At 40.7% G+C, this 22029-nt stretch overlaps 1 long non-coding RNA gene across 1 annotated transcript in view; it reads right to left on the reverse strand.

The window, feature by feature from the left end:
* LOC113919170 overlaps nucleotides 1-22029 on the reverse strand; it is a 57298-nt gene that overhangs the window by 11122 nt on the left and 24147 nt on the right. Inside the window, exons 3-5 of the long non-coding RNA XR_003518871.2 lie at nucleotides 2996-3058; nucleotides 2844-2890; nucleotides 508-608 (exon numbers count right to left, since the gene is read on the reverse strand). This is a non-coding gene — a long non-coding RNA (uncharacterized LOC113919170). The remainder of the gene's footprint in view (nucleotides 1-507; nucleotides 609-2843; nucleotides 2891-2995; nucleotides 3059-22029) is intronic.

The following is a 22029-nucleotide window of genomic DNA, read 5'->3' on the forward strand; positions in this document are numbered from 1 at the left end:
GTTTGGGTGGTCAGGGAAGGCTTCATGGGATAGAAGCTTTGGCTGGGTCTTGTAGGGGGAAGTGGTGTTGATAGGCAGGGGAAGGGCATTCCAGGCCATGGGAAATGGGAGGTGGGGAGGGTTGGGACAAAGGCAGGATGAAGAATGTTGTCTTCTGAGGACAATCAGCAGATCAGTCTGACAGATGTAGGTGTGGGGGCCAGCAAAGGAGGGATGGGTGTATAGGGTAGGAAAGGTTAAGAGTGTGCAGCTCAAAAAGGGCTCCATATTTCAAGCTAAAAGGTGAGACTTTATTCTGTGAGCTAGCATATGAAAATTTCAAGTGGCTTCCACAACTAAACCAATTCCTTTAGCAAAAACAACAGGATATGGTTATTGCAATTAGGAAAAAAAATCCAAACATCTTAACATAGCCCACAAGATCCTACATGATCTGCCTACCACCCTAATCCCATCTCTCCCCAAGTAAGGCTGTCAACTGGGAGCCTTCTTCCATAGAACTCTCACCAGATGAGATCTGAGGGGTGATCAGAATGGGGCATTGCATCTGGATTGGGTATCCCAGTGTCCGCCACACACATCAACTTCTGGATAATGTTTATCTTGGGCTGTGGGAAAAAGGGATGGAAGCATGTGAAACATTAGTTGGATTTTTTTTTTTAAAGAAAGAAAAGACTAGAAAGTGATCTGAAGCAAATATGGCAAACTGCTAAAATCTTTTAGATTTACCGATTGATTCATTGGGGTCCATTATATTATTTTCTCTACTTTTCAATATGCTTGTATACTTGGAATATTTTATACTTGTAAATATTTCAGCATTCAGTCAAACACATTTTGATCATATAACTAAGTAGAAATATTAGTAAGCCAAATGATTCACCCTTATAAACAATACCCCAGCTATTTATAAGAAATAAATATTCTTCCCAATTTTAACTTTTTCTTTAATAGATAGATCAGAAAATCCCAGTAGCTATATGGGCTGTAAAAATCTGGTATAACAGGTTGTCCTTGAATGTCAGTTAAGGTCCCAGCATTAGGAAAGTGTAATATTTGGCACTTGAAGATGCCACCAAGTATTTCACGGACTCATTGTCATTCATCATTGTCAGCTATTTATTGAACACCCGCAGTTCATAATATCATACAATAGAGCCTAGCACAGGGTCTTAAGGAAAAGACAATAAATCCCGACAGCTTTTAAAGAGTGACTTACAAGCTGCAATCTCTCAGGGAAAGGCAAAATCCTAAAATATCTTTCTTTCCAAATAAGTCCATAGCGACTGTCCCAAGTACCATAATTATATCATTAATTTATGAGGATGCCACTTTTAAGTCAAGTGAGATCTCATAAATTCTACCTTACTTTGTAGGTGTAGTATGCGTGTTTGGAGAGGGCGGGGAACATGGTGAGGAAAGCAGGAAAAAAATCTGCCGAAAAAGAAAAAATCGGCACAGTTGAGAATAAATTAAGTTCCACGTTTACTTTTAAAGGGTTATTAGACTCTCCTTTGAGACTAGTTAGAAATTGGTTAGTTCTGCCAGCAGTTAAAGATTTAAAACCTAAAACCATTTTATTTAAGAAATCTATTTAACATGGGGGATGGGAACAAGGCCCAGGGTTTAAATACTTCCCAGGTAGCTTGTGTGCTGGGGGCGGGGTGGCAAGTAGACACTCAAGATATTCATTTGATAACTGATAATTAACAAGACTATAGGAAGTCTTTCGAATCACTAATTGGGGGTCCAGGCATTAAATGTGAGCCTCAGCAAGGTATGGTTTTGCAGGATGGGAGATTCAGTTCATGGATGGGCTGGTAATCTGGGTGTGAGTGCTGGATGTCTTCAAGCGGGATAGGAGGGCCGCATGGCCTGAGGGTCTTTGAGCCCTAGATGATCTTGAAATCTTAAAATTCTACATTCTTTGCATTATTTGGAACAATGGAACAAAATAGCAACATATCAGGGGTGGAAAGAAATTTGGGGACCATAGGGACCAACTTGTTCATTTTGAAGTAAGGAGACCAGGGCCAAGAATGGGAAAAACCAACCCTGGGAAGCTCTGGTAATCTCTACAGAGTCAGGCCTAGAGACTGGTTGGTGATTCCCAGGCCTGTGTGCTTTCCAGTAACGTACAATAGGTCCGGAGACAGGTGCAATCTCAGCTCCGTGTTCAGAGCACTCCCTGGATCCAGCGTTAGCATCAGCTTCCTGCTTTCTCTCCTAACTGGAAAATGTATGTGCATACAAGAAGTACCTAGGATGCGGGTGGGGGTGGGAATCAGAATTTCTTGTTTAAATGTAACTTGAGACATCTACCTGGGTCGACTTTTAATCTCATTATGAAGCTATAACTAGCTGTGATCGAAGTTTATCTTAATGTGGTTATTATAACAGAGTAATATTCTGGTGTGATGAGATCACCTTATTCACTGTAAAGCATCTGTGTGTGGCACATTGTCTGATGCTCTTGAGTATGAATATCGCTTCTCAAGGTAGAATTCTCAGCATCTCAATTTTCTGTCTGGCTTTTAAATTGTGTCTAATTAAAGGATTTCACATTCCTTCACAATATTGCCTCCTTAAGCAGAAATAAAACGACAGAAACACATTTTGTGTTTTTTCTTATGAAAGACATTCTGTTAATATTTGGGTGGGTTATTTTGCCTGAAGTGTGTTAATTACATTAATTAGCCTTACTTCAAGAACAGTAGCTAGGAGTTGGTGGAATGAATCTGAGTTAGATGACTGTCATTCGAAAACCTCCCTTCCCTTCCCCCCTCCCCCCACCCCGGCTTTCCCACTACAAAAACACCAGGATGTTGGAAAGCGCTACTCACTTGGAATTGCTGTCATGCATGTTATTTTTGAGATGAAAGCACAGACGCTGCAAGAATAATATTTGATAATTTTATTAATCTCATAAAGAATGATGAAGCTCACAGAGTGGGAGCTCCTCAGGAATCATGGACACATAATACAGGATTCTAACCTTAATGAGCAAGGCCACATTGTTTTCTTATTTTTCCCCATATGTATTCTTTGGGTCACCTACCTGGAAAAGAGAAGGAAAAATAACACTGTGTGGTAGGAGCACCAAGCAGGCAGGGGACAGTGAGCTTTCAACCACCTTTATTGAATACTGTGGGCTAAACTCCCTCCACAGACATCACTATTCTGTGGAAACTAAAAAGGACCACAGATTTTTTTTGTGCCCTGGCTGCTGATGGAAAGCATTACAAAATCCTGAAAGAATAAAGAACTTGCCGATGTAAACTCTGTCACCGTTTCCGCGGCAGCCATGCTCTATGGACTCTGACAAGGGTCATCTCCTATTAAAGCAGGCAAGGAAAAACAATTGTGATGCCAGGTCTCTATTCAAACTTTGCAAAGGTCGTAGCCCTCATTTCGGCTCCCAATGAAATGCAGAGATTGTATTTTACCCTCTTGCAGATTCAGTGAAAGTATCTGCCAGGAAGGTGCTTCTCAGGCTTCAATGTACACGTCAAATCATTTGAGGATCCTGCTTAAAAATACAGATTCTGATTCAGTAGGTTTGGGGGTGGACCTGAAATTCTGCATCTCTACCAAGATCCCGAAGAGCTGATGCCGTCAGTGCATAGACCATACCTTGAGTAGCAAGGATCTAGGACAGTGGCTCTTAAAATGTGTTGATCATCCCCAAGAGTAAGAAATATATTTTATGTTATACATTATATTTACACATTTTATGCCATAGCTTTATATACACTCATGTAACATGTGTGAAAATGGATATAAATGAATGTAAAATGGAAACAACAGCTTCATAGAACAATTCTTACCTTGATCAGCTGTGACATTTTCTTTTTTTAAAGATTTTATTCATTTATTTATCACACAGAGAGAGAGAGAGCACAAGCAGGGGTAGCGGCAGGCAGAGGGAGAAGCAGGCTCCCCACCCAGCAGGGAGCCCAACATGCCGCTCGATCCCAGGACCCTGGGATCATGACCTGAGCGGAAGGCAGACGCTTAACCGACTGAGCCACCCAGGCATCCCACAGCTGTGACATTTTTCAAGACTAATTTTACTTCTGTAATTATCTTGATTTAGTTGGTAGTTACACGAGTCTACACAATATGATAAAATTGCATAGATCTATACACATACACACTCAAATAAATTCACGTACTGCAAAATCTGTAATGTAATGCAATCTGAGTAACAGAATTGTGCCAATGTCAAGTCCCTGGTTTAGATATCGTGCTACAGTCACGCAAGATGGAAAGTAAAGGGTCACGGAGCCTCTCTTGTGCATTCTTTGCAACTTCCTGTGAATCTGTACTAATTTCAAAATAAAAAGTTAGAAGATAGTAAGTGGATCGGGACCCACAAAACTGGTTTCAAGACCACTTATGCATTGAAGAGTCAGAGCTTGGAAAACTCTCCTCTGTAATATCATAAACGGTGCTGGGTGGTTTCACCACACAGGTGCTGTATAAGTGGGTGAGGCGAAAAGGAGTCTGGGATTGGGACGTGAAGGCGGCCATGCTGGGAGTGGAATGTGAGGAGAAAGGGAGGGGCCTGGGCAGAGGTTTTCTGAGGGCTGCTGGGTGTAGGGGGACGTGGATCCCAGAGTTAGAACCCTAGCCCACACGTGCAGGGAAATTAAGAAACACCAGCATCCACTGGTGTCAAAATTTGTCTCCTGGCACTTCTGCTTTTCAGAGTGGAACCCATCCAGAGTTTTGTTTTTGTTTTCATTTGAGTGTGTTTTTAAAAATCTGTGGTAATGCAGTGTAAACACAGAGCCCAAGAGGATTTGAAGATGTTTGGAGAAAGAGATTCTACGAGGGCTTCTGAGTGTCAGGAGCGGGAAATACTTAAACGAAGCAAGCCTGGAGTAGGGGTCGTCAGCACATGGGGAACGGCCATGATTATTAGCCCCAGATTCAGACTAAAGGAATCCTGGAGGCAATTTTATGTATTGAACTTGTTAGGCATTATAATAGAGCAACAGTACCCTGCAAACCACAGAACTGTACTGTCTCATTTTTCTCAGGGTAACACAAATCACAAGAAAAATAGGAAGGAAAAGCACATTCCTTGGCGAGAGGCTTATGAATGTGGAATGGGTGAGAAGTGTATCTTAATTTAATTAACTACCATTTTAATGTCACCAAAGGCTAAAAATATGACTCATACAATGGTTTCAACTTAATACCTAACCGATGTATCTAAATGTAAGAATGAACTTATACCATTTTTGTAAGGCTTCCTTTCTTCATTAACTTCTTTTTTGCTAAGATGCATATTCCTTTTCTAACTAGATAACTCTGAAGCATTATTTTGCCCTTGTAATCCAATTGCAGGTAAATCAGATATATCTGCAAAGTCTAATTTCGAAGAGAAGAAGGTTTTTTCTGTATGGTATAATAATTCATTTCAATTAGCATGATGAAACAAACTGCAGAGCCATTTTTCACTGAAAATGTTGTGGTGGAGTTCGGGGAAATATTAAAGACATTTCTAGAAGCACAAACAAGCTTACACATGCACTTAGTTGCCCTAAGGAAGAAGAGAAGATTACAAATCATCTCATCACACAGATAAGAATGCTCTGTCCTCTTCAACACTTTAGGTGAAACAGAATCATATGTGGTTTATTTATAGTCATTCAACGTGTGATCCCAGGACATGTCCCATAAAAATATCCCTTTTACTCGCACTATTCTTCTTTAATGCACTCATCTATGGAGAAGATAAAATAGAGTCTATTATGGGTTTTAATAAAAATACGATAGATAGAAAAATATCCATAAGAACAGATATTGCTTCCAGGACCTGAATGACATTGAATAAAACTGATATAATTAAGGGTTACCGAGAAATTTCTGATACAAGCCTAAGGGGATTTTAAATTTTGTAAATAAGAAATGTAGAAAAGCAATCTATTAAGTAAATAAGAAATGTAGAAAAAGTTTGTTGTGTATGTGAATGCGCAGGTTTGTGAAGGTTGAATGTGTATGGCCAAATGACATGTAACAAACCAAAGAATGAAGTAGTAGGAAGCTAAGAAGAGTTGTAAAACTAATTGGGGTCCAATATGTTTTGGGCTGCATTTAATTTTCTTGAGGGGAAGAGAGGTCAGGAATGGAATGAAGTCAATGAGAACGGGAATAAGACTCACAGGAAAAAGTAAAAAAGCAAACCGGCTAACATTGAAAGGTCAGTGAATATCCTAGAGACAGGAAATGAACTTTAAACAAAATAGAAGGTAGTATTTCTATCTCTGTTTGAGAGTTGTTAAGATTGCAATTTAAAAAGGCAACTTCAATCACCAGGTGTTGCTTGTGTAGAACCTACTTTGGGTATGTATTTAACTTGTTAGAAATATCAAGAACTTAGATATTTTGCACTGGGCAATAAAATAAATATTTAAACTCACAGTAAAATTCTTGCTATTTATCAAGACTTACTTCCTATTTTACTGTAATATCTTTTCTTGAAAGAAAAAAGAAAAAGAAAAAAAAACACAACTCTTGAATCATCTCTCCTAAGAAGTCTTCATTATGCTAATGACTATTAGTCTAAAAGTTTGCCCATAAGTGTGAAATCAAATAAGGTTATTTTCTGCTTTTGTTAAAAAGCTACAGCCAGTCAAAACCCTTTGGGGTTGCTATTTGACATGCAGCATTTTACACAGGGAAAACATGATTGCAAGTTTTGTTGATGGTCTTTTGCCTCCACTCTCTTAAGCGCTAGCAATGACTGAATAATGCAAATTCTGAATTAGCATCCAAATGCTTTCCAAAGTAAAACTAAAGCAAACAATTGCTACTTTGAATTGCCACATCTAAGGGCATCTTTTGATTCTACAAAGCCCAAGTTTTAAAAATAAATGTTCCTAGTTCTATCGAAGGTTAATAATCCCTAAAATTAACAGCAATTGTTAGGGAGAGTCATTCTCCGTAAGGAGGCACTCATCATTGGGCTGTCTTGGTGCCTTCGTCTTCTCGTCTCCTTCCTTCCCGCCTGATGCTGTGGGATTCTGGGAAAGACCATATGATGCAGCAAGATGATGCTGGGGTAACAGACAGTATAAACAGGCTTGTAAAACTCAAACAGGTCGCCAACAAACCGGTGTTGTGCCTAGAGCTTCCAGTAACACTCGTGTTCTCTTTTCTCCCCCAAGCATTCTGTTAAGCTTTTCCTCATATATAACTACTGCGTGTAAATATTTGGACTGGCCCTTCCTGGCACTATACACCTATGTTATGCTTTCAAAACTGGGACTCGTCCTCTTCCACCCACTTGTGGGAAAGACTGTTTTGCCTACATTTGTTTTCCCCAGTCACACGTATTCTGAATTTTTTTGGCATTGCCGCATGACAGTTTGCTCTAATTTGGCTCTGCAATGGAGTGTTACCAAGGCTTTCTTCCCCCCTCCCTCTAAGCAAAGGAATGAGTTGGAGTATGTGCTATACTTTGCTGTCTTGGCAAGACCGAAGAGGGTCAGAAAGGAACCAGGATGCTCTTGACCCATGCATGTGATGCTCCTGGCCCTGCTTCCAGAAGCTAAAGAGGAAGTTGGAGTAGGCTACCACTTCAATGGGATACCGGCCCTGAAGGCATTCGTTATAAAGACATATACCCCAAACTCTCCATAACTGCTTAAGGCAGCAGTTTGATAGTTGAAGGGACAAAGAGACTTGCCTTTGAGGTGTATTTGTTCCACAAATGTGCTGTTTTTTTTACTTTGATTATATGTTTATTTGGAAGAATGATGGGGTTTTGGGGGGGGTACTAAAGACCTAGAGATCTCCCCTCTCCACCCCACCACTGCAAATTAGAGAGTCTCCCTACCCCAAATCTGGCCCGCACAAAATTTCACCATGTGTTTATAAGGTGCTTGAACTATGAAAGTGCAATGAATGTTTACAAACTAGATATATTTTTCCCCTTTGGTCCTTTGTTAAGCACATGAATGGCGAACAGAAAGAACTTATCTGAAAAATCAGCAGGGTAGCACTAGCTGGAATGTAATTTTACAAAACCTGGCCATCTTTCAACAAGAGTGGGTGGATTTTTAGCACTACAAATGTTTGTGTATTATAAAGTATTTGCCATGGTGACAAAGCTGGGAGAAACATCCCATTAGCCACAGACGGGCTACAGATTGTTCTGATTATCCATGTCCAAAATTCAGTCTGGCTACGGCTTTGTGTTATTTTCAGTGTTTATAAGTGCTCCATTTTTTTTTTCAACATACTAACCTACCAGCTAGCAAGTATGGATGTATGTAGGTATTTAACTTAAAATTGCCTTTAAACATATTCTTAGGGCTTAGTCGCCTAACCTATGTGTAGATCACGTGCGTGTCATCATTACATTTACAGTGGATATGTTGATAGTGTTAAAAATAACAATCTTTGAAAGAATGAAAGACTTGGCGAAAAGTATCCTGGAGCACTTATTAAAAGTAAAAAGGGTCATGGAGAGAGAATTCGAACAAGGAACAGTGAAGTGTCTGTGCTAATTTATTTGCAGGAATTTCTGACTATTGATTTCTGTATTTTAAAAGTTAGAGCTTCTATTTTTTAAAAAGTGACTTTTATCTCAAGTACATGGGGAGAAATGTGAATTATAAATAGCCCACAGAAAATATGCCACCGCATGTAAAGAATCCACATTTTTCCTCTTCCAAACATTTCCCTGGAAAGAAAAACATGAGAAAAATTGTAATGACTCTTTTTGCCCCTATTTCGGGGGGAGAACATTTATAAGCAAATGGTGTTTTATGTAGTGGAATGAATCACCATGTAATAAAACCTAGCATCAGACAGAATTGCTTTGAAGTTACCCATGGCTGTGCAAGGTAGAAGGCAGGCAGAGTAAGTGGAAAAGATAGGCAAAAGAAAAGAAAAGAAAAAAAGAAAAAGAAAAAAGGGGGGGGAAGCTTTAAGGTCATAAAGAGATTAAAGAAAATAGGTCACAGAAAATTAATCCTTATCATCTGAGCAGCGTTGCTGCTAAATTGATCCACAGTGGAAGCAGGAAGAGTCTGAAAATTTAGTGAAAAGACATTACACAGTTAATTCCGCAACTGCCACATCTCTCAAACTTCTTTCACTTTCCTGGGCGACTTTTGGTGGAGATGCCCCTGATGTTTCTTTTTCACATAAACAAGAGAAAAAGAATTCTAATTTGCTTATTTATCACTCAGTCTCCCCAGGCAGGCAATACAGCAGACCATTTCACTAAACAGGACTGAGGAGAGATGTTTTAATGAGGACGTAAAATGCCTGTTATAGGTATTTTAAGCAAGTAAAGTTTTGCTGACTCCTTCCAAAAATTATGCTTTCTCAATTCATTTTGAAAAGGGCGAATTCAAGTACACATCTGTGCAAACCGAACAGTTGTTTCAATAAAATATAGTAAGATTTTCATATTCTCTAAATATGCTTGTGTTCAAAAGTAGATCTGCCAATACATTATACGATTTTGGAAGAGGCAAACTCAAGAAACTTAGTTTTATAAAGACAGAGGGTTCTAAAGACTTATTTCCAGGATATGGAATGGGTCTGTGGTAAACATTTCTAATAATCCTATTTCTAAGCTTAGCCTGTGTTTTGAGGTCTGATACCAGTTACTTGTCTTCTTGCCAACAAACTAGTTAGTTAAAGTTGGGACTATCCATTCAAGACTTCAGCACATAAAGCATCCCAAGTTCCTAACACTACTAAATAATTTCAGCGACCAAGGAGCAGAGAATAAGAATGGGTCATGGGCATCTGGGGCAGTACGTTACTTAATACTTGGCCACCATCATTGATTTCTAGCCTACATTTGCTTTGGAGTTCACATTTGGCATTTTCCAAAAGACAATCTGGACCCCTGCCTTCCCAGCTTGAGCTGAGACGTTCACTGGGGCTTTCTCTATCATATTTTGCTCATGACTAAATAAAACTAGACCGACATAAAAGGCTAAATTCCTGACACATCTCTTAGAATGGCAAATTTTCATATTTAAAGAATGCCTGGCACATATTTGTGTTTCAGTGGAGCCCTACACATCTGTTACTTATTTTGGACCAGCCTCTATCACATATGCAAAAGTCTTTTGCAGATAAATTACTGCATTTCAATCTAAAATTACATAAAAAATGATTTCATTCTTTAGAAGAAAATTCTTTACACAGTTATCACAAAAGGATCATGAGGGTTCCCCACAAAGGAAATAGGCATCACACTGTGTGTGCATAAATGTGTGATCAGTTACTGGAGTCACTGCTATAACGCCAGTATGCACGCATTCTTTATCTGAGGGCACAGACGCAGAGCGACATCCACTGACAGACAAATGTTTCCCTATTTGCCATACAACTGGGGGCCTAGGATTCACATAGGTTTCTATTTGGAAAATGCATCGTGTACCCACTTCATCCCACAACTTCTCTCCCAAGGCCTAGGGAGCATCAGCAGGCAGATCCTCTTCCTCCGCGTCTGTATTCCCCGCACACCAGCTCCTCTGTCCCTCCCACTCCCTTGACAAGCAGACCGCTATACACATAGCACCCAAAAGGCAAGCTTTTCAGGTCAAAGGGAAATTTTAAAACCCTGAACCAAATAGTTCGAGGGGATGGCTTCCATCCCTTCTCTCTACTCAAATGGGAAGAGAGCAACTTACACGAGTGATGAAACTGGATACAAGGCCACACTCCTTACTAGAGAGCCAGGCTCTTTGAAGCCTTCTGGACCTGACTGCCCACAAGCAACCCACATTCTCCTTTGTGCTTCCTGCTTCCTTGTCGTCACTAAAAAGAGCCGCTGCTCCACCCACTACCAGATGAGGTTGATTCAGGGGGAAGTAAAGCCTATTTGCCTCAGGTTTGAGTCACATTGTCCAATCCATTAGTGACAAAGAAAGCCTATTTTTAAATTCCTATCTGACCTCTTTTATTTACTCCTCCACCTCAAATTCAGAGAGAAGAGGTAAGTTATCCAGGGTCCTGCAAATATGAAGTGCCCTTTACAGCAATTATCTTACCGTTTAATGTTTGCTTGGCCATATACCTTCTTGCTAGACTATAAGCGACCTGACAGCAACACCTATATAGTTTTTCCATCTCTGTAAGCCCTGGCCTAACATAGAGCACAAGATCCAATTAATGTTGTTTGTATCCATCAATCAATGGCACTAGCACCTAATAAAATAGTAATGAAATGATAACCTAGCTTTAAAAGACTTCACTCAAGCAAGTACATCAGCTGTATTAATCATCATCTGAGGGAAAGTGCTATGTGGTTTGAATGATTTAATCTAATGAATATTAGAAGTACTGAAGTGTGAGGGTTAACCCCCCCTTCCCCATACTCCCCCTACTCCCCAATTCCCTCCTACCACACAACACTATTTATAGAATGCCTCACTTTTCAACTAGCCATTGTGGAGATTGAGCAAATAATACGGTATTGAGTATGTAAATATCTCATATACCAGGAATCTCCAGTCTTTCCCTGAAGAATAATACTTTGTTATTTCCCTGAAGTATTTTAAGGACACAAGCACTGATCTGGGAGTTTACTTTCCTACTTCTGCCTTCACAAAAAGAAGGGAGGCCCCAGGAGCAAGGTAGCATAGACCCCTGAAAGCCTTCACAATCCTCATGGAATTTCCTGGAGTTATACATACAAGCTTGAAAATATTCTTGACACAAAATTTGAGTCATGCTAAACACCTTTCCCACAAGTATATGTGGCTTTATGTATGGGTTAATTCAAGCAAGTTGTTGTTCTTAGTAATAAGCATTAAATAGTCATAACTGAACTAGAAAACTTAATTTTAGAGTCACTCTAAGACAAACAGGAGAGTGGCCCACTTGAAAGGAACCAAACCAACAAGGATTATAATATCCTGAGAGAGGGTTAAGCAACTATGAATGAACAATACCCTTTTTTGCTTTCACTTCTCATGGATGGATGAATCTCCATCTTCCATTTTGTTGTTGTTGTTGTTGCTTGGGGTGGGGGGTCACGTAGGTTCTGACAACAGGTGGGCACGATCAAGTCCCTTCATCATTATGCATACCTGTAATGCTCATATTCTCTCTCAGATAATTACAGTAATCAGCAATTAATTTTTTCTTGCCAAAAGAGACTACTAAATCAACCTTAAAACCCATTAGCTGCACCAATACTTTCTTTCTCGTGTATTCTGACCCATTAATTTGACTAAATCCACTCAACTAATCCACTAATCTACTTAACTAAATCAAATCTTTTCAATAACTTGTCTCTAGTCCTCTTATTTATTAGAAGCGAGAACGGATTTAGTTATACAGCTTCTGGGCAGAAGAAAAGATTGAGGAAGTAGAGGTGTTTACCTAAACAATGCTTTGGGAAAAGAGGGGAAAGCCTGCCATCGTGGAAGAGGTAACAGAATAGGTTTTGGAGACTGAGAAAGATCAATGAGAGAAGCTACGGGTCGAGAGGAAGATGGGAGGCAGAGTCAGTGACAGGGGACAGGGAATCCTGGGAGTGTGACCTGTTAGCAGGAGGGTTTGGGGTTGGCTGACACTACTGTTCCAGATAGGATGAGCTACAGATGGCTCACAGCTATAGCAAAACTTCTCCTACGCCACCTCTGTACTGGTGTGAGATAGAACTCCAATTGAGAGGGAATAAATAAGCCAACTTCTTTGGTTTTCAAAACAAGCGGTCCCATTTGCTGCCTGATATTGAAAGTACAAGTATATGGCTTCAATATAAAATATATCTATACTCAAGATACTTGTCAGAGAGTTTTACCTGGCCCACTGTGGGTAATTTTACTGTATTTTACTTTGAGTTCTTGGCAGCAGGAACTAGAATATAAATTACAAATAACACAAACTTAAAAAAAAAAAAAACCCTACTGCTCTAGGGTTGACAGCACGATTAGATATCCCTGGATCAAAAAGAAAATATTCCTTGTACTTTCTTTGCTCTGTTTAAGAAGGCAAGAAACTGTTGTATATTTTAGAAAGATTTTCATCCACACTCGTACCTTAAAATGTGAAAGTGTTGGCATGAAAAAGAGTCGGCTCCGGTTATCTGGAAAACGTGTTTATGTGGAACACTTCATTCCCCAGCAATGTCAACCAAATGATGTGTCATTACAAGAAGCAACGATGCATAACATCAAAGAGAGTTGGACCCACCACATTTCATCACACTTCTGCTAGCATTCCAGAAGACCTTCTTGTTCTGCCTTCTTTATTGTTGCTGCAAGAGCTGAATCAAATATCCAGAGCTACCCCAGGCAGTCAAATTGATAACATTTTGATTTTTTAAATCTCCATTAGAAATTAATGCATAGCTACATGACAGGAGAAAAGGAAGCAATAATGTGAAAAGCCTAGGCACACCATGACATTATCATTTTATATAAATGTACTTACATTTTAAAATAGATAGCAGTGAGTCATCTGAGGAAAGATACTGTACCTTTGTATTACAGTGTTACTGAGCTTAATGCTGGATATCTTTTCATCTGCCACAGAAAGGAAGGGAGAGGGCTGGATTGCTTTTCATTGACCTCTCAGGCGTTTTTCAGGACTACGGCCACATCATGCAAATATTTAATCAGTCCCTGAAAATTGTCAGCAAGAGGCAGTTAAGAGGCAGCATTCTTCATTTATTACCAGCATTGCTATAACAGTACTCAAGAAATATAGAGGGGCACACCAATCCCCTGTCCTTCAGCTACACTACTGGGAATTCTCATCCCATCAGCAAAATGTGTCTGCCAAAATCAAGATATAAGGTCTTGCAGATCATTTCATTTGAGAAAACACAAAAAAGGACTATATGACGGACAAATAAATAATCTTGATTTTTTTTGTTGTTGTTGGGGCAAGGAGGATGGAGATTGATCCAAAATGATCACATTTCCAAGGAAGACAATTTTTATTTATTTTTTTAAAGATTTTATTTATTTGACGGGGGGGGTGGTAGTGGCAGGCAGAGGGAGAGGGAGAAACAGGCTCCCTGCAGAGCAGGGAGCCCAAGGTGGGTCTAGATGCGGGGCTCCATCCCAGGACACTGGGATCATGGCCTGAGCCAAAGGCAGCCACTTAACCAGCTGAGCCACCCAGGCGCCCCTTGGGAAGACAATTTTTAAACCCATGGTATATGAATTATAATTTCAGGGAAAAATTTTAATCTGAATTTGGGCAAAATCGACATGGGTGGCATTCAGAATTTGTATGAGAATGAAACGTCTCAAAGATAATCAATTACGTTTAAGGAACAAATGTTGAAAGGAAAATCATCACGTTTGGCTGTATAGGGAGAGAATTTGTGTCAGCAAGTCAAGTAAAAGGGGGGAGATGGGGACCAAATGTTCAGGGAGAAACAAGACCATGGCATCTGAGCCAGCGGGCCAGCAGGTCAGAAGGGGTCTACAGGACTGACTTCCCAAAAGTCACCAGAAGTTAAGGGCCTCAAGTGACTAATTGGGAAGCCAACCAGCCTGGATTAGTCCACAGCTGAGAAGAATAGCCTTGGTCTTTCCATTTAAGACAGACTCTGGAAGAGGCTCTAGGAAGAGCCAAAGGTAACTTACAAGGGCTTTTGCTGCTCCTCAGGCTGTAAACATCCCCTTTGTCATGAGAATATAACAAAGCTCCATGGTGATTGACATCACCATGTCAATATTTTTTGTGGACTGTCCAGGATACCTTCTCCAAACCACCATGGAAACCATGAGGGTATTTCAAATAAATGCAGGGCCTCGGGTCCCAAATCCCAGGACCCCTCCTTATCATGGCTATGTTGCAGGTTTGGGCAAAAGCTTTGGGCAACTTTGTCACACGGGGGAAAACAGGGAAGGGCAAGGCTATGTAAAAAATAAGGTTTTGTAATCTGGAGAGCTCCACTGACCATGAACCCATAAATTCAGACAGGTCACTTAGGAATAAGGAGAACTGTATACAAACTGGTCTGCCCAGTGCCAACAGTAAATAGTGCCTCATTACTCCTAAATATCCCAATTTGAGTTCTATATCATCTGGGCACACAATTAGAAACGCCATTTACAAAAACTACCTTCTGACTGAAAAAAACGCGTGCAAAAAATTGTGTGTAGAAACTAAATGTAGATAGCTAAAATAGGTTCTGTTCAGTAAAGAATCAGCTCTCATAAATTGGTAATAAAAGGTAGAGTATTAGAGAAATGTCGACCCTTTTAAAAGTTCTATCTTAATTTCTTCATCTTTGTATGGGCAGTGGTGATGGTAGTAGGGGGAAGTGTGCCGTGTGTGTGTGTGTGTGTGTGTGTGTGTGTGTGTGTGTGTGTGTGTGTAATTATTAATGCCTCTTAAAAGGCCTTAGGGTCCTATCAGTAAAGATTTCATACAAAGTGGGACGCCTGGGTGGCTCAGTCATTAAGCGTCTGCCTTCGGCTCAGGTCATGATCCCGGGGTCCTGGGATCGAGCCCCACATCAGGCTCCCTGCTCAGCGGGAAGCCTGCTTCTCCCTCCCCCACTCCCACTGCTTGTGTTCCCTCTCTCGCTGTGTGTCTCTGTCAAATAAATAAATAAAATCCTTTAAAAAAATAAATTAAAAAAAGATTTCATACAAAGTAGTATTATTGCAACTTGTCATGATTGATTAAAAAGACTTAAAAAACAATAATAGAAATTCATTTGAAAAGTTCCCAAGCAAAGAGGTAATCAGGGAAATGGGGGGATGGGGTAAGTTTCTGAATGGCTGTCAGACATCTCTTCTGTCCCATGAAGCATATAGAACTTCTCTGTGTGGGACAGAACATACTCGCATATATATCCACCCACAGGTATATCAGGGCACAATGAGGAAGTAAACATTTGTGGTTTTGTCCTTTAATTGAGGGAGTGGCAGCAGGCGTGGTGGAACATTAGAAAATTGTGGCAAGGGAGAGAAACCTTAGTGGTTTTGAATTCTTTACAAAGAATGTCCCACTTTGCCCTGGAGAGCGGGCTGAGCAGACTGCACTACCAGATCAACGTGGGATTAAAGAGTCCATGGTGGGGCCTTTGGAACCCCGAAGCAAAGCAGGGACGCCGCTCCTTGAAGCAGAGAGTTGAGATGCTGAGCCTTTGCCTGTTTCAGAGTCTTGCTGGGATCTCTTTAACATCCCCTGGTCATTCTGTAAATCAAAAGTAGCATGGAAACCACTTCCCAATACCCATTTTATCTCTCCTTTTTTCATCTATTGCTGAAAAATGCATGAAAACTTTATGAACTATAACATAAGAGGACCTAAAATGATGGTAATTTTGTTCCTCTTCATTCAAGAGGTAGGAGTGAGCCCAGGAAAGGGTAACAGGAGAGTGGGAAGTGGAAGGCCCCATTCATTTCCTTGTAATGGCTCCAGCCTAAGTTGCCTTTTATCCACTTAGGCCCACACCACAAGTTCACTCTGGAAATCTCTTCAGCTTTGCTACGTGCAGATGTAATCAGACCTGCTCTGGGCAGTCCTAATTGCAAACACATTTCTCTCCTTCTGTGGCCATTCCTAAGGAAGCAATGGTCAGAGCCTTGCCAGGGTTTTCTGGCATCTTTTTCCTTCTTTGTTTCCAAATCTGCATTTTTCTATGAGAAAAGATGCACGAGAGATTGTAAACAGGATAATTATATGGCAATATGATTTCTAATGCAGGCTTTCCTTGTGGATTATTTCAAATGTGTAGGGGTTTGTTTTGGTGTGTTTTTTTCCCACTCTGCCTGTGAGTCAGGGAAATAAAATGTTGTTTTGAAAGCACAAGTATATGGATCCACTAGAAACCTCCTATGATGTTGTTTAAAACATTTTTGCGAAAGACTACTGAAAGGAACAGCAAACACGAGTGAGAAGGGAGGGCAGAGGAGGTGCGCAGGTCCCCCGCATTCAGCCCACGTCGCCGTGGACACGGGGTCTACACCGTGGGTCCTCTTCTTTCCAGAACAGTGTGGAGAAGGAAGAAAAACTATATGCACAAACAGATGCAAGTTTAGATATGACAAAGTTACAACGTGATCCTGTCTGAGATGACAATGTGTTGGTTGGGGGAGGGGTTGAGTCTGATGAGTCTTTGCAAGGACGCGTCCTCCTGTCCTTCCCCTATGTCTTCACTAACTTTCCACTGCAGTTTGTCAAGTCAGATGGTTCTGCACCTACAGACGGACGGGGTAGTGTCAAACACTTCAAGCTGGCACACACAGACACAGCACGTTTATTTATTTTGGCACAGGAAATCATATAATTTGTGGCAGTTTAAGCTAAAGGGCACTTATGACCCGGCCCCCCACCCCGTGGCCATGCAGGCTGTGTGGCACAAGGCCAGGCTGCACGGGGCATGTGGACTTCTGGTGGAATTGGTGCCCCTGGAGCTCTACCCCAAAGAAAGCCCCAGAACGTACTGTTTTTCACTGATGATCTGTCTTCTATGCCTCGCACACTGCCTAGCACATATTAGGTGCTCAATACGTTTTGTTTTGAGCATGTTGATAATCAAAGGACCTCCAAAAAAAACAGACTATTGATTCCTTCCTTCAGCGGCTAGGAACACAGGGATAAAGTACCGTCTTGCTCTGGGAAGCTACGGTTTAATGAGAAAAACACACGAACAAGAGTCATGCAAACAGAGCACACGGATCGCACAGAGAGAAATCAGAAAAGTTTTCACATAGAAGAGGATCTTGGCAAAGCAAATTTTGCATTCTCCAGTCCCAAATATCAAAGAAAATAATGCCAACATCTGATCTCTGCCATTTCCTTCATTTTCAGGAAGAGGGAAACTTTGACCCATTCAAGAGGATGGATTACTCCGGATACATTAGAATCTATTCTGTTTGTGAATACTAGAAACTACCATAATCTCCCTATAATTTCATTCAAATGCAACAGGTTCTCTCTTTTTTTTTTTTTTTTTTTTTTGAAGAAATCTTCCTTCAGATATTGTGGGATAGCCTCGTGCTAAAGTGTTAGGTAATCCTAGGCTGATGCTTATTAGTTGAGTGGCCTTAAGAACGTTATTTATTGTATGTGGTGGTCCCTTAACCATAAAATGGGGATAGTATATGTCAAGTGTCCATCCCCTCTCTTGCTGTCCTGCCCTTGAAGTTACACTTGGCATGGTGAGGTTTTTGTAAATAACCTACTTAACCGTTAGAATGGTTGGTACCCTTCACATGTAAGCAAATGCAGTGAAGATTCTTAGACGGCTCGTAGTTTGCCTCTTAATCTTCTCAAATGTAAACAAGAGCAGCACTATTTCTTTTTCAAGAGCTTCCTGAGGGAAGCATGGAGTGAGACTAAAAAACTTCAACCTAGAATATCAATGTTTACCATTCTTCAAATGAGGAGAATCTTTTTTTTTTTTTAAAGATTTTATTTATTTATTTGACAGAGAGAGAAACACAGGGAGAGAGGGAACACAAGCAGGGGGAGTGGGAGAGGGAGAAGCAGGCTTCCCACAGAGCAGGGAGCCCGATGCGGGGCTCGATCCCAGGACCCTGGGATCACGACCCGAGCCAAAGGCAGACGCCCAACAACTGAGCCACCCAGGCGCCCCAAATGAGGAGAATCTTCATAATATCCACAACCACATCAACAAGTATTAACTGACAATGTATATTTTTGGAAGCAGCAATATTCTTTAGGCACTCCACTGATAACATTAGTAAGGCAAATGAAATCTTTCATGGACTATTTTAAAAATTAAATGTATTTAATATGTTTATTTTTTTCATGACTCCTAATTATATCTTCATTTTAAAAGTTCTTGACTACTATGTGTAATTTCTCTCTAGGAGCAATTAAAAATTTTCTGAAGAGTTTCAGGAAAGTATATTTGAGGGAAACACTTGAAAGATGTTCAGCAATCTATTACCCACAGAACTAGAGGCAATAAGAAAACTCAGATCAATGACATTTGAGTTGATTCCCATGACACATTTACAGCAAGTCAGTTGATTTTACTTCAACTTTCTTCCTAGAAAATTTTTCTCACAGCCGCTAAGTAACAAATTTCCTTTCTTAGTCTGCTGGGTATGACATTAATTATCAACAATATTCCCCCACCCAAAAAAATAATAAAACAGAGTGGGAAGAGAAAGTAGAGCCTTCTGTAATTAGACTGTAGCTAATACATTGGCTAAATAGCTCGGCTATGACTAATTCTACAGTTAATTCTAGATTACCCATCCACAGATAATGCAGGCAATAATTATAGACCATTTATTGTGTGACATCTGCTTTAGTAGGTACTGAAAAACAAAAACAAGTAAGACTATAACCTCCCTGAAGACATTTTTTTTTTCACTACTACATCTATCCTCAGCACCTAGGACAGTATCTAGTATGTTGTTGAGTCTCAGTAAATGTTTGTTAAGTTGATAGATGAATTAAAGAAATGACAATGTTCCAAGTTGTCACTGTCTAGGTGGGGAAATTGACATGTGGGTCATTAATTCAATATTGTACTGTCCATGGTGGTTTCTTTCCACCCACTCTTCACAATCTCCAGACTTCCTTTCAGCCACTTTACAAAATCTTTTTCTAATTAGAGAGTGAAATGGGAAAACATTTAAAGTAAAAGAGGTTTGGTTTTAATTTTCTGTTCCACTGCTAGCTGTGTGACTTCAAATTATTTGCCAGTTTTTATGTTTCATCTTTGATTTATCAAATGGAGATAATAGTACTTGTGTGTAGGTCACTCTAGAGAATTAAGTGACATTGTATAAAACCCAGGGTTTGTCGGGGCACATGGGTGGCTCAGTCATTAAGTGTCGGCCTTCGGCTCAGGTCATGGTCCCAGGGTCCTGGGATCAAGCCCCACATCGAGCTCCCTGCTCGGCGGGAAGCCTGCTTCTCCCTCTCCCACTCCCCCTGCTTGTGTTTCTGCTCTCGCTATGTCTCTCTCTCTCTCTGTCAACTAAATAAATAAAATCTTTAAAAAAAAAAAAAACCCAGGGTTTGTCAAACAGTAATTACTTAAGTAACTGTGAATCCCCCAGACTGATCCCTCTTTTTCTTCTTCTCTAGCTTTCTCTCCCAGACTGCATTAGCCTGTCCTCAGGACCACTGTGCCCCCAATCCCTCTAGACCAGAGGTTCCCAACCATGGCTGATTTCAGAATTACTGGGACCAGTGGAATTAGAATCTCCTGAGTGGGTCTGAACACCCATAGGAAGCTCATGCTCAGCCTCTCACTCCAGCTGATTCTGATCAGCTGTTAGGGAGTCACCGTTCTCCATCAATCCAATGTTCCTCAGAGCTGTGATTCTCAAACTGGAGTATGCACCAGAATCACCTAGATAGATTGTTGGGTCTCACCCCCAAAGTTTCTGATTCAGGAGGTCTAGAGTGGGACCCAAGAGCTTCATTTCTAACAAGTCCCCAGGGAATACTGATGCTTTTGATTCAGGGACCACATTTTGAGGTCTTGTTTAAAGGTCTTGCTAGTCAAAGTGTGATCCCCTGGCAGCCACATCAGCATCACTGGGGAGCACTGTAAAAATGCAGAATGTCACACCTCACCTCACATTAACATTAAAGTCTGAGAAGCACAGATTTATGGAAGAGCTTCATAAAGCGATCTTTTAAAATGCAGGTTCCTGGGCTCCATACACCCAGATATTCTGATACAGCCCCAGAATCTTCATTTTACTAAGCTCCTCCATGTCACCTGGATTCATGCAATTCTTGAAGCACACCTAGAAAACACTGCCCAAGAGGTTTGCTGCAGCAGCTGATTAGCTGCAAAATCAGTAATCGGGCTCCCTACTGAGTACACAACATTGAGCCTAGACAGCCTTGCTAGTTGTCTTGCTATAGCAAGGATCCTACCAACCAGGCAATCAAATCCTACTTATTTTTTCTAGCTATCAGCCAAAAAGATTGTGTATGCTTCCCAGCAATCTGATCATGACCTGCTAGGATAAGATAAGGATTGAAATGGATTCATTTTGAGACAAATGTCAAGTTTGGAGAAGAATGTCTGAAATCATTACTTATACCCATTAGTCAGGACTATTGTGATTTTAAGTAAGAGAAACCCTCTCTATCTAGCATGCAGGCACACACGCCCACCCACACATACACACACACACACACACACACACACACACACAATGAAAAGACGAGTTTTCCAGAAAGATAAAAGGTATCTAACAAAATCCAAGGGAAGGGACACCAGGATGGCTCAGCTGGTTAAGAGTTCTACTCTTGGTTTCAGCTCACGTCATGATCTCAGGGTCATGAGATTGAATCCCAGGTTGGGCTCCAAGCTCAGAGGGGAGTATGCTGCAGATTCTCTCCCTCTCCCTCTCCTCTACTTCTCTCCTCACAAATAAATAAATAAAATCTTTACAAAATACAAGGGAAGGAAGTACAATTGTGTCTCATCTCTTGATGGTCCAGAATGGAGATCATTCATCTGTGGCAGATTGTATATTCCCAAAATGGCCACAATATTTTATAGCCTACATGCTCTTCCTGAACTTTGCCACTCCTACACCAAGAGTTGGAGTTTATGGCCCCTTCTCTTGAAACTGTGCAGGTCTTTGTGACTACCTCCTCTAATAGAGGACCATGATGAAAGGGTAATAGATGACTTGTGAAGCAAAACTGTGTCATAAAAGGTGATATGTCTTCTACCTGACTCTCTCTCTTAGAATGTGCCCCTGAGCCTCAGTGTCAGAAGTCCAGCTGTCCAGAAGCTGCCATGTGGGAGAGACCACTTGGAAAGACCACGTGGAGATAGAAAGAAATGCCCCAAAAGCCCCAAGTATTCCAGTTCCTTACCCAGCTATTTGAGTCTTCCTAGTCCAGAAACAAAATATGTAAGGAAGCCCTCAAGTTGTTTCCAAGGATATTATCTGACTGTAGCCACATGAGGGACTCCAAAGAGAACCACCCAGTTAAATCCAGAACCATGAGAGATATTAATAATTGATTGTTGTTGTTTTACACCCCTATCCAGCAACAGTAACTGAACTAATCTCTCTGTTTGTCTAGAGCATTGTGATTTTGCCCCTC

The sequence above is a fragment of the Zalophus californianus genome, chromosome 3, assembly GCF_009762305.2.
Source record: "Zalophus californianus isolate mZalCal1 chromosome 3, mZalCal1.pri.v2, whole genome shotgun sequence".
NCBI lineage: Eukaryota > Metazoa > Chordata > Mammalia > Carnivora > Otariidae > Zalophus > Zalophus californianus.